The sequence below is a fragment of the Tachysurus fulvidraco genome, chromosome 15 (assembly GCF_022655615.1).
Source record: "Tachysurus fulvidraco isolate hzauxx_2018 chromosome 15, HZAU_PFXX_2.0, whole genome shotgun sequence".
Lineage (NCBI taxonomy): Eukaryota > Metazoa > Chordata > Actinopteri > Siluriformes > Bagridae > Tachysurus > Tachysurus fulvidraco.
In genome coordinates, this window is record NC_062532.1 from 22,451,635 (window position 1) to 22,470,909 (window position 19,275).

Here is a 19,275-nt window from a genome sequence, read left to right on the forward strand (position 1 = left end):
ACGTTACCTACTTCTTTTGTTCATAATAGAAAATTTTAAGACCCACCTTTCGTTAGTATTAGATAGTAAAAGATATATAGATATAAACCCGTGATTGGCAGCTGCTTCTGTTTGAACTGCTGTTATACAAAATGATTGAATCAACACCTTCAGAGAGATCAGATTTTGTTTAAACTCTGAAAGTGTGTGTGTGTGTGTGTGTGAGTGTGTGTGTGTGTGTGGGTGTGTGTGTGAATAGCTGTTCTTTGAGTCACACTTCTAACAGCGCCATAATCTGAACTATCTAAGTTATCTGTCATCAGTTACACACGGCTCGAGGAACTCGCTGCTGACTCACCATGAGCCTCCTCCAGAGCACAGGGATATCAGGCGTATAATAATGCGGGACACACAAAGAGCACCGATCCTTATGCTACACGCTCCTGTCTGACCCGCCCGAGGCCAGTATTACGATGCCGATCGCGTGCAGCCAAAACTTGTAAAATAATCTTTTCAGTTTGGACATCAAGAGTAACAGCTGACTCAGAACATAGAGAAGGAGGAAAGTGAGGAATGAGAGAGATAGAAGACAAAAGGTTTGAAAGTTCAGGAGCTTAGGTCAAGGCTTACCTGTGGTCTGTTGCTGTCTCTTGCCCGTAGAGACCGCAGCATCAGGAGAGACACGCTGAGGAAATGTGTGAGAGAGATAGAGAGATAGATAGAGAGAGAGAGAGAGAGAGAGAGAGAGAGAGAGAGAGAGAGAGAGAGAGAGAGAACAGAATGACATTCTTTGCGTCATCTGGGGAAAGTCGCAGATTAATAAAGACAGCTTGATTCTCTGCCTCACTAACTAAATCTCTCTCTCTCTCTCTCTCTCTCTCTCTCTCTCTCTCTCTATCTCTCTTTTCATCACATCTCTGTCTCAATCAGATACTTTATCTTTTGTCCCGTCGGTTTAAACAACACTTGTCGAGGCTTAGTAACCTCAGTAAAACCCTTGCATGTAAAATGTCAGAAGTCATTTCAATCATTAATACTTTTTCATTAAGGTACAAAAAAACAAAAACAAATCATATAACAAAAGAAATAATAAGAACTTTAATATTCTTAGACATATTCGAATTAAATTTATCTTCACCTTTGTGAGGCTACATTTAGAAATGCTAAACATCCTAAACAGGGATATAAAGTGGATATCTTTTTCTCTACAACACTACAGGTGATATATTCACTTTTCCCCACACAGATGTTTGTATCTTCAGAGTAAACGTTGATATCGAACCCATTTCTGCTCTCCGAGAAGCTCCGAGTGTTTGTTCATCTAAAAAGCAGCTCAGATTTCTCTATAACACTAAACTTCAGTGTAAGATCACCAACAGAGGGACAAACACACGTCTAAAACACACCGAAAGTACGACAAGGTCTGATTTATTTGAGATCGGACTCACAGACACGACATCGGACGCTTCTTTATACTGATTAAAGACGTACATTTTGCCAGCGTTCTGGTAAAATGGGTTAAAAAAACAACATGTTGAGAAAATAAAGTGAAGAAAACAGTCTGAGGTGTAAAGAAGACTGACAGGATGAAGAGCTGGAGATTAAGAGATAGAAATGATTTAGTGAGTGAGGCAGAGAATTGAGTCCTTCTGTCTATTTTCCCCTCCGTCTGTTTTCTATCTATCTCTTCTTCGTTTCAGTTGTTGAACACATGCTGAACGAGTCCGACACCCATCGTCGACACGTGTTCCTGTAGAGACGGAAGACGAAGACATGGAGGAATCCTTCTGCAGGAATCTCGTACTCACCACCTGTTCTGTCTTCAGTGATGATGGATGTTTTGTCTCTGAGCTGGATGGATGGATGGATGGATGGATGGATGCGCTACCGATCCAGATCCACTGGAGGGCGGTGAATCGCTATTACTTTCTGCAGGAAGTGTGAAGTGAAGCGTACAAAGTGGCTCCTGATAAAGGACCCCAGAGGAATAAGAGAGGTGGGAGCGTCGGTACGGGACATGAATGAGAGCTTGATTAGAATTTCCTGCTTGTTGAACATAATTACAAACCACAAATATTATCACAAGGAGCAGCTGTTGCTCATTACTCCAGCTGAATAAATAAATGTTAAGGAGCACTACGACTAACACTGTTCTGAACACGGCACGGCCAGGCCGAATTCTGTGTTCTGATCGGTCTCGAGATGTTCGCTGATCATTCTCAGGGTCTAATACGTCATCGTTTCTATGGTAACAGCACTTTCAAAAGATTTTGAAACTCCTCGATGCATGAAGGAGATAAATATTTAACGTTTATGGAAGGAGTCGACAGTTTCAGCACTTTACTACATTCAGTACATTTTCAGATATGTTCAGGACCTTAGTGTCAGTTTAATTTAGTTCCATTGTTTATAGCGCGAGGGGGACACGGTGGCTTAGCGGTTAGCACGTTCGCCTCACACCTCCAGTGTTGGGGGTTCGATTCCCACCTCCGCCTTGTGTGTGTGGAGTTTGCATGTTCTCCCCGTGCCTCGGGGGTTTCCTCCGGGTACTCCGGTTTCCTCCCCGGTCCAAAGACATGCATGGTAGGTTGATTGGCATCTCTGGAAAATTGTCCGTAGTGTGTGTGTGTGTGTGTGTGAATGAGAGTGTGTGTGTGCCCTGTGATGGGTTGGCACTCCGTCCAGGGTGTATCCTGCCTCGATGCCCGATGATGCCTGAGATAGGCACAGGCTCCCCGTGACCCAAGAAGTTTGAATAAGCGGTAGAAGATGAATGAATGAATGTTTATAGCGCAGTTATAAGTACAGTAACATCACACGTCGAGTCTTACTGAATTCTAGAGGGTGAAAAATGCGTGGCCGTTGAGGACAGAAGTGTTTATCCTGCTTTAACATGAAAACAGGAAGTAACTAATGATAAATCACTTCCTTAATGATGTTGAGATTTTGCAATCAAAGGAATTTATGCAAAATTGTGCAAACTCAGCGATATTCAGAGGAGCATTGAATTTGTTCACAATGACCGCAGATGGTCGGCATTTTTGTTCTGGCACCAAATGCTCCTAGTCTCCCTCCATGTGGGTGATGTAGTAACGTGGGAATCATCAGACTCCATCCGTCTGTGAGTGTGACTGAGATTAAAGTTTTAAAAAGACAGCGATGTTTCTCAAATCACATACAGAAGCTTTAAAGCACAAATACAGTCAAATATATTTCACCAGACCTGTGTAATCTATAGGGGGCATGGTGGCTTAGCGGTTAGCACGTTCGCCTCACACCTCGAGGGTTGGGGGTTCGATTCCCGCCTCCACCTTGTGTGTGTGGAGTTTGCATGTTCTCCCCGTGCCTCGGGGGTTTCCTCCGGGTACTCCGGTTTCCTCCCCCGGTCCAAAGACATGCATGGTAGGTTGATTGGCATCTCTGGAAAATTGTCCGTAGTGTGTGAGTGTGTGAGTGACTGAGTGTGTGTGCCCTGTGATGGGTTGGCACTCCGTCCAGGGTGTATCCTGCCTTGATGCCCGATGACGCCTGAGATAGGCACAGGCTCCCCGTGACCCGAGAAGTTTGGATAAGCGGTAGAAGATGAATGAATGAATGAATGAATGAATGAATGAATGAATGAATGAATGAATGAATGAATGTGTAATCTATCCTATGCTGTCTTACTGCACTGATCATGTGGAGCTAATCTGTGCTAATAAATAATGACACACAACCATGAAGCGTAACAGAACGGTCCTCGCCGGTCGCAGCTCCCCCACCAATAATCCTCCTCCTCTTATATTGTGTTTTTTTTGTTGTTGTTGAATAAAACAAGTGCAGATGTTCTTGACAAAGTCACATAATAAGCAGTAAAGTGCAGTGATCCAGGGAATCAGTCCTTCATTTAAAAAGCTAGACGTTTACTTATGTGCAAAAAAATGGAATTTCTCTCAACCATTTGCTGTTGTTTTGGATCGAGTTTTTTTGTCGCTCCCCTCAGGGATCGGTTTCATGTGATTCAGTAGATTTCCCTGACAGATTCATTAGCTAAAAATCTAGGGCTAAGTTTGTGATGAACACAACAGGATCCTATAAAATGTGCAAACTGAGGAGATTTTTTTCTGAGGAGGGTTTTGTTGATGCGATATCGTGTAAAAATAGCCTGTGCTCGTCATTTCCACACCTTTTATTAAATCCGTGTGTTTTCATCTACGGTGCAGAATAAATCGCTCAGAGAAAACGAATGATAAACGATTGTGGACTCGGTGCCAGATTACAACATAAATGTTTCGCTCCGATCTGTCAATAAGGCCGTAAACTCGCATGTACAAAAGAGGGTTTTTTTATTAGCACGCAATGAGCCTGAAGAACAAATGTCAAAATGCTAAATGCTAACATGTGCAGCAGAAGTTAGCTCAAAATGTTTCAGGGTTTTTTTTTGCCCGTTCTGGTAAAATGTTTTGCTCCTTCACGCCATTTAAGGTTTGTGTTTGTGTTCATCTAACAATTATTAGAATTAAATATATGCAAATGTACGAAATGAAAGAAAAGATCGTGCTGAAAGAATCCAAGGTCAACATGCAGAAAGATACACGGCCTGCAGGTGACATGTGCTGAGGATATAACTTTACTAGGGTTGTAGTAATATTGCACAATTCTTGACTACAGGCTGTAGTAGTAACTAGAGGTCTTCACAGGTCCACTTAGATCCGAAAACCCGAGGTAAGACCTGAGACCCGAGCGGGTTCGGGTCTAAAAGTTTCACGTGTGCCTCGGACACGGGTCAGGTATAATAATAGCGTCTTCGGGTCTCGGGTAATTTAAAATGAATGTGTTTTTACCGAACGCACCCGAGAAGACCCGAACTACTGTATCTCGTGTGTGTGCATCGACTCGAGTCCTTTTCCAACCTCTCCTCTGTTTGCCAAGACCGCTTACGACGTGTGGCCGGTGACGTGTGGCTGGCGGTAAGCTAATTTTCGTTGAAACAGACCTGTCAATCAATTTTGAATTCACGCTGTAGCGGTTACTTTAGTGTAGAGTTACGCAACATTCGGGTCCAGTCGGGTTAAAAAAAATTGCCAATGGGTCGGGTTTGTCTCAGGTCGGGTCTTTCTTAAAAAATAATAATAATAAATTATGCACAGGTTCGGGTAAAAAGTGATTCGAGTCACTTCGGGTCAGGTACATTTCTTTAGACCCGATACGACCTCTAGTAGTAACCACAGCAGCACTCTTACCTCCTACTGTAGCTCTATCATATATATAAATACATACACACAAGTATTAGCTTTAGACCAATCAGCACACAGACACGTTAGCTTGCTATAGCCGTTAAATTCAAACCAAAGACTCTACGGTCTTGAGGAGGATCGTATTAGAACGTATCACAGAGATCGACCTCCTATAAATCAGACCAATCAGATTTGAGAATTCTTGACAGATATTCAGTAATCCAAACTAAAGAGATGGTTGCTGACTTCAGGAGAACTTCAGGAGCAATCGTTCTCCATTGAACATCGACGGAGCTCCAGTAAAGATCGTCAAGAGCACCGAATTACTTGGTGTTCATCTGGTGGAGAACTTCACCTGGTCACTCAACACCAGGTCTATCAGTAAGAAATCCCAGCAGCTTCGCTACTTCATATGAAGGCTGAGGAAAGCAAATCTCTCCCCCCCCCCCATACTGACCATGTTCTACAGAGGGACCATTGAGAGCATCCTGAGCAGCTACTGTACATCACTGTCTGGTTTGGGAACTGCACCATCTCGTACCACGAGACCCTGCAGTGTATAGTGAGGACGGCTGAGAAGATCATTGGAGTCTCTCTTCCCTCTATCACGGACATTTACACCTCATACACCTCACATCAACTCTTTACCTCACACACCCCTCACATCAACTCTTTACCTCACACACCCCTCACATCAACTCTTTACCTCACACACCCCTCACATCAACTCTTTACCTCACACACCCCTCACATCAACTCTTTACCTCACACACCCCTCACATAAACTCTTTACCTCACACACCCCTCACATCAACTCTTTACCTCACACACCCCTCACATCAACTCTTTACCTCACACACCCCTCACATAAACTCTTCACCCCATACACTCTTAACCACACACACACACACACACACACACACACACACACACACACACACACACACACACACACACACACACACACACACACACACACACACACACACTCTTCACCTCACACACCCCTCACACACACACTCTTCACTCCACACACCCCTCACATACACTCTTTACCCCACACACCCCCACACTCTTCACCCCACACACCCCTCACATAAACTCTTTACCTCACACACCCCTCACATAAACTCTTCACCCCATACACTCTTAAACACACACACACACACACACACACACACACACACACACACACACACTCTTCACCTCACACACCCCTCACACACACACTCTCCATCCCACACACCCCACACACACTCTTCACCCCAAACACCCCTCACACACACACACTTTTCACCCCACACAGGCCTTACACACACATTTTCTACACACACACCCCTCACACACACTCTTCACCCCAAACACTCCTCACACACACACTTCACCCCACACACTTCTCCCACACACTCTCACCCCACATACTCCTCACACCACTCTTCACCTCAGACACACTCTTCACCCCAAACACCCCTCACACACACACAATTCACCCCAAATACCCCTCACACACACTCTTCACCACACATACACCTCACACACACTCTTCACCCCAAACACCCCTCACACACACTCTTCACCACACATACCCCTCACACACACACAATTCACCCCAAACACCCCTCACACACACTCTTCACCACACATACACCTCACACACACTCTTCACCCCAAACACCCCTCACACACACTCTTCACCACACATACCTCTCACACACACACTTCACTCCAAACACCCCTCACACACACTCTTCACCACACATACCCCTCACACACACTCTTCACCCCTCACACACACTCTTCACCCCAAACACCCCTCACACACACAATTCACCCCAAACACCCCTCACACACACTCTTCACCACACATACCCCACACACACACTCTTCGCCGCACACACAACAGTGTGAACCGGACTGTAGGCTACAGATCAATCGCTCACTCAGTTGCTGCTAGTACATAAATACGTATAAGTTTACTTAAACCCACTCTGTTTATAATTCTCTAGTTTTGCATGTACTTTATAATATACAGTACGTACTGGTCACTGCTCACACGTTTCTTTTGTATGGACTCTTCAGGAATTCTGCCATTTTCTTATCCAAACTTAGGTCAAATAAACTAGCTGTAAATAAACTCTGTGATTTTTTTTTATTTGACTTTAAACAGAGTTCACCTTCCTTTCTTGTTCTTTTATCATCGATGAGATCTCAAGCTTATGTTTCTCTTGCAAAAATAAAATGACACATGTTTATTGTAGATAGGATGTGTATTCATGCTGGTCACATATTCCTTGACGTGGCATTGGAGAGCTGCTCTACTCAAGCCTCTGTTTCTCATTTCTGTATGCAAGCAGAAAAAAAAAAATCTTCATATCTTTGTGAGTTGAGAACAGTTGGTGTTTAATACTCTGATACTGAACAGGGCTGCTGTCATTCTGTGAGAACACAGAAGTCTACATGGAGACCTTCACAGAGAGGTAAAGAGCAAGGTGAAGAGCGTTTGCAGCTGCAGAAACATGTATAGCGAACCTCAGGGTTCGTTAACCAAAAAGGCGAACCGTGAAGCAGACCGAAGCTGTTTTGTTTTAACAATGCACAAATCAACAGACCACAGAATCCAACCCTGATCTAACTCAGACTCTCTGAAGGTGGTCTGTATGTGGTTCATTTGTAGGCCGTTCTAAATCCCGATTCCATAGACGTTTTCACATATGCACAAAAACGCTGAATCATCGGTCGTCAACGACTTGAACTTCAAGAAACTCTGCTTTTCCTTCCTCTCCTTTCCCTCATCGTTCTTCTTTTATCCAGACTGATGGCAGTGAAGAAGTCTGGGACAGAAATCTGTGATGCCAATCCATATCTGTAACCATCTTACCCATTCCTATCACTACACCTTCTCCTGCTTCTAGTGACTTCCTTTGCGTCGCTTCCTTTAATGTGGTTGATTAAGAGTTGAATCGCTTTCTAGGTACATTCTTATTCCAAGCTCTTTGCCGCACTACCACCATATAAAACAACATCCGGAAAGAATTTTTGGGAAGGTTTTCTTTAAACTTCGAAGCAACCTCTTTACTCCAAGATCTTTTATAATGCATGTCCAAGAGCATCAAGATGTGGACTCACAAGACTCTGCAGGTGTGCTGTGGTATCTGACACCAAGATGGTAGCAGCAGGTACTCGAAGTCTATTAAGTTGTGAGTTTGGGCCTCTTTGAGCCTTATAGACCAGAATATGCAACAGATACTCAATAGGATTGAGATCTGGGGAATTTGGAGTCAACCCCTTAAACTCTTTGTCATGTTCCTTAAACTGTTCCTGAATAATGCTTGCAGTGTATCAGGGAGCATCATTCTGCTGAAACATGCCAAGGGGGAATACCATTACCATGAAGAGGTGAACTGATCTGTAGCAGTGTTTAATAGGTTCTATTTGCCAAAATAACACCCACATGAATACCCAAGGGTTCCCAGCAGAACATTGTACAGAACATGCCTGCTTGCCATAGTACCTCTTCCACAGGTAAGTGAAGCTCATTTAACCAGTCGTCCACATAACGACTCATCAGACCAGGTCTCCTTCTTCCACTCCTCCATGGTCTAGTTCTGATGCTCACGTGTCTGTTATAGGAGCTTTGGATGGTGTCCAGGAGTCAGCATGGACACTCTGATGCTGAGCAGCTATACAAGCTGTGATGCTTTGTGTGATCTGAGACCTCTCAGATCTCAGAGCAGCTTGTGCTGCAGTAGCTCTTCTGTGGGATCGGATCACACATGCAAGCCTTCGCTCCTCTAACTCAGCCTTCAGTCATGGATGTCCAAGAGCCTTGAACATCCATGACCCTGTCACTGGTTCACCGGTTGTTATTTCTTGGAGCACTTTTGCTAGGGTCTAACCGCTGCACATCAGGAACACCACAAAAGACCTGCTGTTTCAGAAAAGCTCTGAGCCAGTTGTGTAGATGCCACAATTCGGCTCTTGTCTAAATCGCTCAGATCTTTGCACTCGCCCATTATTCCTTTTTTTTAAGTTAGTCGACTGACTGACTTCTGCGTAATATATCCCACCCCGTGAAGACAGGTGTCACTGTATTATGATAATCAATGTTATTCACTTCAGCTGATCAGAGGATTTCAGAGGTACACGTGTCCTTTTTTTTCCCCAAACAAAGAAGCGCTGGATAAAGAAAAGCTTTAAAGTAGTGTTCTTTGAATTATGGTTCAGTTCCTTCAGAAATCGGACGTTGCCAAAGGGGTAAATTGTAATTTCAGACTGTTGTTACATCACTGTAGCAGACCGGATTAGTCACAGCTCCAGCAGATATACAGTCAACTTTAGCATAAAGCCTTAAAGCTAAGGTAGGGTTTCCGAAGATCCCTTAATTAGGCATAATCACTCTCTATCTCTCCTTATCTCTCTGTCCCTCTTTCCCTGCCTCTTCCTCATACCACACACTCGCATGAATGAGAGGCAATACTACAATTATACGCATGAACAAAGAGCGCGGTGGCGCAGAATACACACGTGCACTCATCACTCACTCGCAAGTAACCCCACGTCCCACACATGCAAAAAACAAGCAAACGTGTACACACACATTCCGTTGTCTCACTTTCTCACACACACACACACACACACACCCTGTCCCACAGGATGGCCAGATGGAAAGTGCTGAAGAACATTCTCTCTCTCTCTCTCTCTCTTTTGTGCGACGGATGTGCGGTAAGTCTATCCCTCGCTAATTGCCGGAGTGGTTTAAACACAAAGCCGACCGCTGAAACTCCACACCGCCGATCCGAAACGTTTACAATGTGTTACACAGAAAATGTGTGTGTGTAGGAAGGATTTTATGTCCATAGAATCAATCAGATCTTCATGTTTTAAAACACTGTCCAGATAATGCATCAAGTACTTTCTATTTTGGGGAAATATCTACAAAGGTCTGTGCTCTAGTGTTCTCTCTGAGTAAATACGGCGGCAACTTCATTCATTCGCCGGGACCGAAGTGCGCTCAGGGAAGAGGAAGATCGTTATCGACTCGCAAGATAAAAGTTCCCAGTGTTGAAAACCCCATAGTTTTAGACTGGATTTGCATAAAATGTTCTTGATTCAATTCTAAATTTATTTTTTATTTTTTTATTTTTTTTAAATAAATGAGCTGGATGTTAATGAATGGACTTTTTTTTATCCAGAGCAGTTTAAAGCACTGGAAACTGGATTTGTTTAGATGATCACTCAATATTTGGGTATAACCAATAAAAAAAAAAAAAAAAAGGAGGGATTTAAACTCAATTCAGAGTTAAGATCACTCAAAATTGTGAACTGGATCATACAGACCTCAGACACATCTATAGACTTTATGTGTTTGTTGAAGTGACATGAGAGTTACACACATCTCCGATACACACGAGTTACACACGTAGGGTACGTTCGAGTAAAATGGGGCATGTCTTAGTTACGTACGATTCTCGTTGTGACTGAATGGTGTCGCTGTCTGAAGGTTTTAAAATCCACCAAAAAAAAAGAACTTCAGACCCAACTTAATCAGAGAAAATCTTTAACGACGGTAGAGCCGAATCAACAAACCTGAAGAAAGCACTTGGAATGAACAAAAAACTGAAACATAATTTTATTCATTCATTTTCTACCGCTTATTCAAACTTCTCGGGTCACAGGAGCCTGTGCCTATCTCAGGCGTCATCGGGCATCGAGGCAGGATACACCCTGGACGGAGTGCCAACCCATCACAGGGCACACACTCACTCTCATTCGCTCACACACTCACACACTACGGACAAATTTCCAGAGATGCCAATCAATCTACCATGCATGTCTTTGGACCGGGGGAGGAAACCGGAGTACCCGAAGGAAAGCACATACAAACTCCACACACACGAAGCGGAGGCGGGAATCAAACCCCCGACCCTGGAGGTGTGAGGTGAACGTGCTAACCGCTAAGCCACCGTGCGCCCTTTTTTTGGAAAATGAAAATAGATAAATTGATAAATAAATAACCTACGGTTTGTGCTCAAATTCCCATTTCCTCACCTTGATTATAGTGTTTTGTGTGTATATGAAGATGGGCACAATAAATTAAATAAAATAAAATGCAACATACAGTAAGTGGACGTTCTGTATCAAGTATTATTTTACTTTTTACTATGAGGGAGGAAGCAGCAATGTCACCTGATTCTCAACACTGTTTAAAGTTTTGGACCCTAATTACGTACCCATACGTATAAAAAAAATACATGGATTAGAAAAAAATCCATGATGATGCAAGGTAAATGCAAAGAAAGCCTGATGTTACCTGAGATCCTGTCTGAAGAGGAAGGGATTTAAGTCTTTTCTCTGAAGATCGAGGACGGTTTAAGAGTGTGACCTTGTGCTAATATAATACACACATCTCAGACAAGCACATGGCAAAGTTTTGCTAATATAATCTAAGAATATCTCCATCTTGCTCCATGTGGCTTAAATGTGCGTATTTCATATGTTTTTGTCATTATGACCTCAGAAACTCTGCGTAGCTGACGTTAGCACAGCGCTAGCAGGCTAGGTAACTAAGAGTACACCAGCTTGCTTTCATCACAGGCAGATGTCAGCTTTGGGGTTTTATGTTCAGACAGCCAGGAAAATCTGATTTGTTTCTTAAATGGTATTTTTAAACAATGTCCACGTAAGAACTGAATTTGAGCTGCTCAGTCCAAGCATAGCCTTAGCAACCAGGTCTAGGTCAGGGCTCTCGAGTTTTGAAGACAGGCAAGAGTGACATCTCCAAAAGTTACAGACACTCATGAAAAACTGATGCTGATTATCTGGGAAACATCTCTAACAGCAGTCACGATGTCATTGTTTGTGTCAAACTAGTTGTGAATTTGTTATAACATTAAACAGGAGATCACGAAACTCTAAAGTGATGCTCACAGCTCCAGTGCTGTTCTCTGTGGGTGAACGAGGATGATGATGAACAATTCCAGGATCTGCTTTTTTTCATTGGTTGTTGTGTTAAATCTTACCCATATACAATAGTGCTATTTTTTGATTGGCTATTGTGTAGCCTCTTTTTTTGATTGGCTGATAAGTGTCAGGCTTGACTAAGAACTCCAGGGGAGACGCGCTTGATTCCTGCCCGGTTCCATATAGACAGCGGTGCGGACTGATACGTTTTGGGCACTATGGCATATCATTTATTCATTCATTCATTTTCTACCGCTTATCCGAACTTCTCGGGTCACGGGGAGCCTGTGCCTATCTCAGGCGTCATCGGACATCGAGGCAGGATACACCCTGGACGGAGTGCCAACCCATCACAGGGCACACACACACTCTCATTCACTCACACACTCACACACTACGGACAATTTTCCAGAGATGCCAATCAACCTACCATGCATGTCTTTGGACCGGGGGAGGAAACCGGAGTACCCAGAGGAAACCCCCGAGGCACGGGGAGAACATGCAAACTCCACACACACAAGGCGGAGGCTGGAATCGAACCCCCAACCCTCGAGGTGTGAGGCGAACGTGCTAACCGCTAAGCCACCGTGTCCCCCTGCGGCATATTAAGTATATGATAAATAGTAAGTTTTTCTGCGTGAGAAATACAATATGTGGCGGGAGAGCATGACAAAAGACCGACATGAGGTACTGTCACTCTCAATGCGTGACACTTGATAGCCCTGCTAAGTTATTGAACTGCAGCTAATATACTCATACAAAAGTCTGATGTATCGCTAAAGTTCATAGATCAGGTTGGTATAAATAGAAACATTCCTCAAAGGAAGCTTAAGTTCGTCATCAGAATTCATGTTTTTAAGTGCACAGGTACTTTGAGAGCATTCTTTGGCCACACATAAAGACAAGTGAACGACTCATCAACGTTATGAGTGTTTCCTGAGGGGGTGGATTGGGGGAGTATTTGCTCAACATTACCTGCTGTGGACAATGAGATCTGACAGGAAAATCTTGTGTAGGATGAGTCAACATTTCAGAAAAGCTTTGGAGCATGGTCCATATGACGTGCCAGAATCTTGACCATGTGCTCTGGCTGTTACCAATCATCCGACCGAAACTAAACAACGTATTCAAGTCTGCAGTGGGATATTTCCACAAGACAAGAAAACGTCTTTAAACGTGATACGACTCGTAAATCATCTCCGGACCTATCAAAAGGACAGTGGGTATGATTCAACTGGTTTAACACAACTGTGGTGGGAAAACCACCCCTGACAAACTCTGATCCCAAAAGGAAGCGGATTTTACATTTTTCATCTTCATGGAATAAGCTAAACTCTAAAGCCTGTCAGAGAACAGGAGAAAATCCAATCCAAACATTTTATCACAAACAAACCATTTGTAGTTAAGTGGAAAACGTCTTTTGAATATCGCTTAATTAAACCCTTTCGTTGCATAGTAACAGAGCGGTAATGGAGCAAAGCCACAGGTTCTCAGAGTGAAAAACAAAGCACTTAAAAACACAAGCTGAGCTGATTTCAGATTTTATCCGATTCATGGGAAACGTCGGTCTGAAACTTAGACGGCGGTCAAACTGAGCGATTCTTCGGGGAGATGCAGACAAACAAGCTCAAATAGTTTTGGGTATTTCTGCTGAGCAGACAAAATGTCATTATGGTTCGGTCTTGTAAAATCTCAGCCAGCTCGAGCTGCTGATACGAAGTGGTGACAGAATTCTAAATTGCCCTTGTCTCATAAACGTAACCGCTTCACAGATTTGATCTTTATTAAGCCACATATTTTGCATGAGTGGATATGATTATGAAAAAATGTTGAGTCAGAAACAGGATCTGTTCATACTGAGGTAAAGCGCGACAGGAACGTCGAACGCGTCGAGGTTTAATAAAATCCTGTGGTTCATAATATGTGCTCTATTCGCTATTATAAACTCAGCACATAGACTGTTTATGCATCATAATGATCCTCAGTGTGGAGTAAAAAAAAAAAAGTTGCACCCCGTCACCCTGAAGTCCTTCACTGTCCTTTACCGTTAAACCTGTTACTAATCAGCCAACAGACAAATTGAAGAAAACCTGCTGTTTTGATAATAAAGGCCTTTAGGTCAAACCAGCGCCTCCTCCTGAACCTCATAAATCCCTCACTGCCACTTCTCATTCACCGAACTGTACTGTTACTGAAATAACACACATCAACCGTATTATCTGTACATCTGTTTGCTCACTCAAATTTACCGTGAGTTATGTGAGTGTAGCTTGTCTCATGTTGGGAAATATAAGTGCCCTGAACTTGCGACCTCTGACCTTCGAAGCCAATTTCAGGCTCTGGCGACCTCATCAAGAAGCATGGATGCACGGCTGGGTGTAAACGACGTGCTGCAAGACGAGAAAAGTTCTCACTGTGTTGGTTTGATGGAGGTATGAGAGACCCATCCATCAGAGACTGTTGTACCTGCTGGCATCCCTTGACCTCTGACCTTTACCTTGGTGGTTTGCTGCTGTTGGGACAGGTCCATGAGATTTAGGTCAGGCTGCGGCGAGCTAAACGGTGTGGCTGAAATTGGAAACACATGCGAAGGGGTGGGAAAGGGAACACACGGGAAGATTTAATGGTTCTGAAGGTGGCAGTGTGGTGGATGGGGATGGTGTGTGGGTAGGTGGGGGTGACGTGAGGTGAGGTGAGTCTTGCTGGGGGGGGAAAGGAGAGGTTTTTGAGGATTGGCAAAGAAGGAGAAAATGGGATTAAAAAAAAAAGAATGGATTTAATGAGGGTTGGACCCTGCATGGTAAAGAGGTTTGTAATTGACCTCAAGGTTAACCTCAGGCAGAAGTAAGTCTGAGATGTGTGTGATTGTGAGTAGCATTCGAACAGAGCCTTCGTTTCCCTGACAGCTCCATTTTCAATAATTGCCATAATAGCTACATTACAGATTGTGATTGCACAGGGTTTGGGATTTCCATGTCTGGGGAAATAAACCTGACTTGGTTACATTCATAAAATGTCACTACAAAAAAAAAAAAAGGAAGAAAAAATAAGATGGATCTCCTCATCACCTAATTTGACACACTTGGGAGTTTAATTTGTGGTTGTGTATTGACCTTACATTATGTGTTTAAAATTGTGTCAATTATTCCCTTTCACTTTGTCTGGAAGCTGAAACAAAAAAAAACAGCTCTGGTTGTAAATATCCACTCTTTTGTCACTTTCAGGTGTGTGTGTGTGTGTGTGTGTGTGTGTGTGTGTGTGTGTGTGTGTGTGTGTGTGTGTGTGTGTGTGTGTGTGTGTGTGTGTGTATGCACAAGAGGAGTGTCTGAATAAGCATCTGAGGTTTAGGGTGTAAAAATGCTCCTTGTGTAAACGGGAATTGCTGGTTCAGAGACATGACAAAGCCTTTCGGCTTTCTTGTGAATGGCCCAATAGCAGGAACGTTAAAGAAATGTGGAACTGTTTGTGAGCAATGGAGCAAATGAGTGAGTGAGAGAGAGAGAGAGAGAGAGAGAGAGAGAGAGAGAGAGAGAGAGAGAGAGAGAGAGAGAGAGAGAGAGCGGGTGTATGAGTCAGGGTATGAGAGTGTCTCCATTTCTACTGTACGTGTTTGCATTAGAGTACAAGTATGTGAAAATATGTATGTGTTCTAAACTTTTGTCCCCCTACGTGTCTATATCCCGCAGCACCTTTCTGAAAAATTCTGTTCTCTCGCTCTTTTCACCCTCTGCCTTTATCTGAGCTGTAGACCCTGGGGCTGAAATATCTAAGTGCATACGAGGCAAGTTGTAACACGGCCGGAGATGCAGAATGGTGGGAGGGAGACGGAGATTACGAGGGAACGACAACCGAATGCCAACAGGGAGGAATACCGCAGGGAGGAAGGGAAAGCTCACGAGGAGGACCGCTTTCTTCCGTGGGTGTGTTAGGAGAATGTATTTTCGGGCTGTATCGGAGAAAGCTACTGAAAGTTTCTGTTTTTTTGTGTGTCTGAGTTCATACCTGATTGACTCATAAGCACTCTTCCTTTCATTCTGTCGCGCCTACCTCTGCAAGTCTTTCTGTCATTCTCTGTCTCGTCCATCTCTCCCATGCCCAAACCCTTTCATGGACACTCTCAGTGGGGCAGGCTTGTAACTCAACACCTTGCTCTTTTGTCCTCTTTTCAGGTTCTTATCCTTTCATCTTTTTCAACTTTCTGGGGAAATGGGGTTCTTTGATGGGACAGAAACCTCTGTAATAGTCAGGAAAAGAGAAAAGACGAAATGATTCAAAGGAAAGAACGGATGTGAGAGTGAAAAGTCGAGAGGGCTTTATATATATATATATATATATATATAAAGCCAGAGTAAATATATGTTACGACATCCTTAAATAGATAAATGGTGGATCTGATCCTCACCTTCTATTCAGGACGGTTGCTTCAGCTTGATCCCCCATCATGTACCTTTCTCTTACTGATTGTCTTCTCTGTCCAACTATGTGAAATTTGAGTCCACTTGAGCTAATGATGGGTTGCTAATTAAGTGATCAGTTAGACTACATGTCAACAGACCTTGATGAGCAAGGGGTCTACAGTTTTACGCCGAAAACCCTCGGCTATAATTAAATCCAGATTAGTCTTGTCCAAAGGAATTCGCTGGCTTGTGTTGGGACATGCACTTTTAAAAAGGTTCTCATTCTTGTCTCATTGATGCATCATCTTCTTTATTCTACAATTTAGGTTATGAGATTGTGATCAGACATCAGTTTGAGGCTTGAGGTTAACTGACAACTGTAGAAGACAAGCTGTTCCTCAGCAGAGAAAAAAGTAAATACACACCGAACAATAAAATCGCGGATGTTACATGCCGGGTTTTGAATTCGAGTTACATACATACATGTGTGTTTTTTTTTATAACAGTAAATTGTTAAAGATTACTTTTCACTGTAATATTAAATAGTTTTGATTGAAAATGTGAGTTCTAAGTAAATAAGATAATCTCTTGCAAATGGGGCTTGAGAAAATTTCGGTAGTCGGTTGTCATCAACGTAAGGCCTCATTAACTTTGCTTTACTAAAGTTACCTTACTACTCAGTAAGAAGAAGTAGGAAGTTTAATTAGTGATGACACTTTAGTGAAAGCAATCACAGTTTAACTACTATGTTTGTACCAACAGGGTTTAAACTATTCATTTATTTTACACGATTAGCCCTGACCGATTGCACCAACATCTGACTGTCGACCTGATGTGTTTAGGCCGCGACATATAATAACAGGCTTATTAATTTTACTTTAAGTTGAATATCATACCTTTTCCAGATAGATCAAGTATGTTACAGGGCAGCCAACAGAAATTTAAAGCCACTTACAATTTTGCTTAGTAATGCTTAATGGAGCCTGGGTGTAAGTATGGCTGGAACAATGAAGGTTACTTCTTTTCTACGAATTGGCTTGAGGTATTACCTACTGTATTTAGCGTTAAAGACAGCCTTAGTTATGACCTGTAGGAGCAACTGGCTTGACAATGGTTTCTGTTTACTTAAGGCATACTGATCTATTTGCAAACTTTTCCACCTGTTCCCATATTCATGCATGTCAAACCCTATCACACCACAGTAGGCTTCAGGACTAAGATTTCAAATAGAAATAAGCTGTAGAATGGTACAGCCGATACACCCGCGACAGCCGATAGCACTCATGATCTGTCCAAGTTAAATCTAAACAAACCCGATGGCAGTTTGACAGTATGTTAGCTAGACAGCTTTTCAAATGTGAACAAGCTCACCTTCACCGATGTCTACTGACCTCATCGATGAGGATAATTTCCTGGACAACAGGGACCCGTTTGTTTCAGAGGTGAAATCATATATATCTGTCAGCTGCAGCACTAGGTCAGTTGCAGACGTTTTAGTTTATCGCTGGGAGTGAACATGCCTAAGTATTTAAGTATTAATAGCATTCTTGAATAATATTAATTCTATCAAAAATTCATATATGCAGCTAGTAAGCTAATATTTCGTTAATAGAGAAGGAGAATCTGCATTCTGAACGGCACTTAACGAGCGCTTAAAGTCTTACTTAGCACAAATCCTAAAAAAAAAAGGCTTAAATGAAAAAGCTTTTAAATCAGTAAACATTTTCCTAGACACTAGATCAGAATACCTATAGTAATGATTTATCGAAAGAAAATCTACTTAATTTGCCTACCTCAGATCCTACTGATCAGCCAAGACATGTCTGGTATGCCAAATTTCATGTCTTTCTATCTGGACTGGAGCTATGAAGCAAACCACCAATTAGTATCATGCAGCTGCATGCCAAAAACATTACACGCTCGCCTTTAACGGCATAGTTTGTCTAAGTTATATCATAAACATCGTCATAAAACCGAATACGACTCTATTAAAAAGGTTAAATATATTAATCAAAGTGAGTGAATCCATATTGAAAAATGATTACCACTACAGTTGTTAGCTACGGGATTTTATTTATTTTATAGATAACAGTTGGTCGACCAGGGGGGGCACGGTGGCTTAGTGGTTAGCACGTTTGCCTCACACCTCCAGGGTTAGGGGTTCGATTCCCACCTCCGCCTTGTGTGTGTGGAGTTTGCATGTTCTCCCCGTACCACGGGGGTTTCCTCTGGGTACTCCGGTTTCCTCCACCGGTCAAAAGACATGCATGGTAGGTTGATTGGCATCTCTGGAAAATTGTCCGTAGTGTGTGTGTGTGTGTGTGTGTGTGAGTGAGTGAATGAGAGTGTGTGTGTGCCCTGTGTTGGGTTGGCACTCCGTCCAGGGTGTATCCTGCCTCGATGCCCGATGACGCCTGAGATAGGCACAGGCTCCCCGTGACCCGAGGTAGTTCAGATAAGTGGTAGAAAATGAATGAATGAATGAATTAATTAATTAATGAGTTGGTCGAACAGTAAAAGGTCTCGAGGCTGTACATTAGGTTACATCTGTAAGTGTTGCAGCATAATTTCAAATAGAAAAACATTCTTAAAACTACTTCTTAGAATGCATAAAAGTGCTCAGTAAAATGTTTTTATATAACGTGAGTTTGATAGAACAGGCAGTTTTCTCAGTTTCCTTTTATTTTTGAACAACAAATTGAGGATAATTCCTTCCCTGCCTC